The sequence below is a fragment of the Oncorhynchus masou genome, unplaced genomic scaffold (genome assembly GCF_036934945.1).
Source record: "Oncorhynchus masou masou isolate Uvic2021 unplaced genomic scaffold, UVic_Omas_1.1 unplaced_scaffold_6826, whole genome shotgun sequence".
In the NCBI taxonomy this organism is placed as follows: domain Eukaryota; kingdom Metazoa; phylum Chordata; class Actinopteri; order Salmoniformes; family Salmonidae; genus Oncorhynchus; species Oncorhynchus masou.
The window spans coordinates 1936-5206 of record NW_027013278.1 but is presented as its reverse complement, the minus strand read 5'-3'; the positions used below and the strand labels follow the sequence as shown (position 1 = coordinate 5206).

Below are 3271 nucleotides of genomic sequence, written 5' to 3'. Positions count from 1 at the left end.
CTTTTACACTGAGGCCACCTGCCCTCATGGCAGATAGATAATACAAACTCATTTTTAAATTATAAGGATGTGCAGAGTATTGAAGCTAGGCACTAATATCTTTCTCATGATGGTAACCCCACCAAAGTGACCTTCCAAAAGACAGACTGGCCACTGACCACTCTATCACCTGAGAACACACTGGGAGGCAGCAGGCACCTATGTGAGATCAATACAGGGTTTCTGTAAGACAATATGAGGTCAACACTGGACAAAGCACACCAAAACATTTGTGTGACTTATATACCTTGTTTGAGTATGGTGGTCTAGCGATGTTGATGCCATCTCTGATGACTTTATCCCTAATCATGATCTTCAGCTTCATTTTGGAGTAAATCACCAACTCCCTTCGGTTGCCAAGCATCAGGTTCCTTTGCGCACAGATATGTACCCCCATTCCTCCCGGCCCAGTCACTGTCCGGTTCTGTCCAAGACTTTGACCCCCAGAGTTGGACTCGTAATGTTCCAACAGGTGGCTGTTGGGGGTGGTGGGCATTGGCTCAAGTGTGAAGTAAAGCCCGGCGGCTTCCTCATCCTCATCTTTCAGCCTTTGCACCGCGTTGTTGATCCTTCTCCGGTGGTGCGGTATGCAGACACTGATAGCATCCAGGTCGGGGTCCCCAATTTGTTTGCAAACTTCCAGATCATCATAGCCGTTATCCACGAAGGACTCCACATACTGAGAGAGCTGGAGGGTCTTCAGCCACTCAAACACGATGCTAGGTCCACGGGTGCTCATTTTGGGGAGCAAGCAAGAAGAACAAATACGAAGGTAAACGGTTCAGTAAATCAGAAAAACACTAGCTATTCTGCTTTATTCTAATGAAAATCCTGACTGTGTGTAGCACGCTCATCCTCTCCTTTTCCCCATCTGTCCCATCTACCAACATGTGCGCTACGCATAGAGCAAGTGTTTGCCAGCTACTCGAAAGTCCCCACTCCGCAGTATCCCCACTACAATGGATAGTCCCCAGCTACATCTCAATGCACTTAGTGTCCTGTTGGGTTCAAATGAATTGAACTGATTTGTGAGTGTTTGCTGCCATCTACTGGGAAATTATTGATTTGTCGATAACTGTGCCTCAGAGTGGACCAATGAAGGACATGTATGGGCTCTGGGACTTGACCTTGACGAGACTGTCCTGATTTTTAGGCTCAAACTTCATGAAACTGTCTGAGGCTCCCACTTTTAGACATAGCTGCTGGAAGTAGTAGAGGGGGTGCGACAAATAATCCTCTCACAAAAATATCTTCATATTTTTTCTGATGAAATAGCGCAGTCCAGCTGCCTTAGCTTCACAAGTAATCAGGCTTGGAAGTGCTGGAGAAGCGTGAGGAGGCAGCGCTTCCTAAATTGTTTGAGAATACACTGAAAATGTATTCCGATCAATTCTAAATAAATTATGTTTAATTACCACTAAAGTTCCATTAAAAACAATAGGTTGACAAACCAAATAAATACGTAGGCTACAGCAGCCTAAAAGTAGGTAAATGGTGGTTTCTTCTCTGTCTGTAGGCTACATGTAGGCTACATGTGTGAACTGCAGAGGCCCATTCGAGGCTTGACAACTTCATAATGTTGGAAAAAAATATCACCTGTCTGCCTTGATGTTCATAAAACTTCACCGACCTGCTCTGGTGCAGTGGAATCCAGAACGATATGTGATCTCTTGGTTACAGCGACACCGTTCTGCCAAGGACACTCAAACCAGAGTGGCCCCCATAAAGCCCAAGAGTCTGACTCTCTCTGGAAGTTGCTGTAGCCCTGCTTGGGATCTTTAGCCTATATTGACTATTGGTTGAGGCCCGTTAGGGTAGGCTATGACAGGGTGGGAAATTGGAAATGTGAATTGGTCCAAATTGGAAGTAATAATGTGAAATTATAGATAAAACGTAATGGTGCTAATTGGCCATTTGAAATAGGAAATAATCTTTTTTCAGGAAAAACTGAACATTTGCTATCTAACTGAGAGTCTCCTCATTGAAAACATCCGAAGTTCTTCAAAGGTAAATGATTTTATTTGAATGCTTTTCTGGTTTTTGTGAAAATGTTGCCCGCTAAATGCTACGCTAAATGCTACGCTAGCTATCAATACTCTTACACAAATGCTTGTTTTGCTATGGTTGAAAAGCATATTTTGAAAATCTGAGATGACAGTGTTGTTAAGAAAAGGCTAAGCTTGAGAGATAGCATATTTATTTCATTTCATTTGCGATTTTCATAAATAGTTAACGTTACGTTATGCTAATGAGCTTGAGGCTATCAATAGGATCCCGGATCCGGGATTGCTCGACGCAAGAAGTTAAATAGTCACTTACTTTTTGAAAATCTTCCTCTGATTTGTCATCCAAAGGGTCTCCGTTATAACATGTAGTGTCGTTTTGTGACAGTTGGTGCTTAAAGCAAGTGAGGGAGATAAGTGTTTCCAGTTTCAGAGATTTTTGTAGTTCGTTCCAGTCATTGGCAGCAGAGAACTAGAAGGAGAGGCGGCCAAAGAAAGAATTGGTTTTGGGGGTGACTAGAGAGATATACCTGCTGGAGAGTGTGCTACAGGTGGGAGATGCTATGGAGACCAGCGAGCTGAGATAAAGGGGGACTTTACCTAGCAGGTTCTTGTAGATGACATGGAGCCAGTGGGTTTGGCGACGAGTATGAAGCGAGGGCCAGCCAACGAGAGCGTACAGGTCGCAATAGTGGGTAGTATATGGGCTTTGGTGACAAAATGAATTGCACTGTGATAGACTGCATCCAATTTGTTGAGTAGGGTATTGGAGGATATTTTGTAAATGACATCGCCAAAGTTGAGGATTGGTAGGATGGTCAGTTTTACAAGGGTATGTTTGGCAGCATGAGTGAAGGATGCTTTGTTGCGAAATAGGAAGCCAATTCTAGATTTAACTTTGGATTGGAGATATTTGATATGGGTCTGGAAGGAGAGTTTACAGTCTAAACAGACACCTAAGTATTTGTAGTTGTCCACGTATTCTAAGTCAGAGCCGTCCACAGTAGTGATGTTGGACAGGCGGGCAGGTGCGGGTAGCGATCGGTTGAAGAGCATGCATTTTAGTTTTACTTGTATTTAAGAGCAATTGGAGGCCACGGAAGGAGAGTTGTATGGCATTGAAGCTTGCCTGGAGGGTGTCCAAAGAAGGCCAGAAGTATAAACAGAATGGTGTCGTCTCATGTGAGGTGGATCAGAGACTCACCAGCAGCAAGAGCGACCTCATTGAT

The 3271-nt window shown here is 43.9% G+C and overlaps 1 pseudogene; it reads right to left on the bottom strand.

The window, feature by feature from the left end:
- Positions 1 to 286: 286 nt before the first annotated feature.
- Positions 287 to 778, bottom strand: LOC135536910 (sterile alpha motif domain-containing protein 5-like; annotated as a pseudogene).
- Between the last annotated feature and the right edge of the window lie 2493 nt (positions 779 to 3271).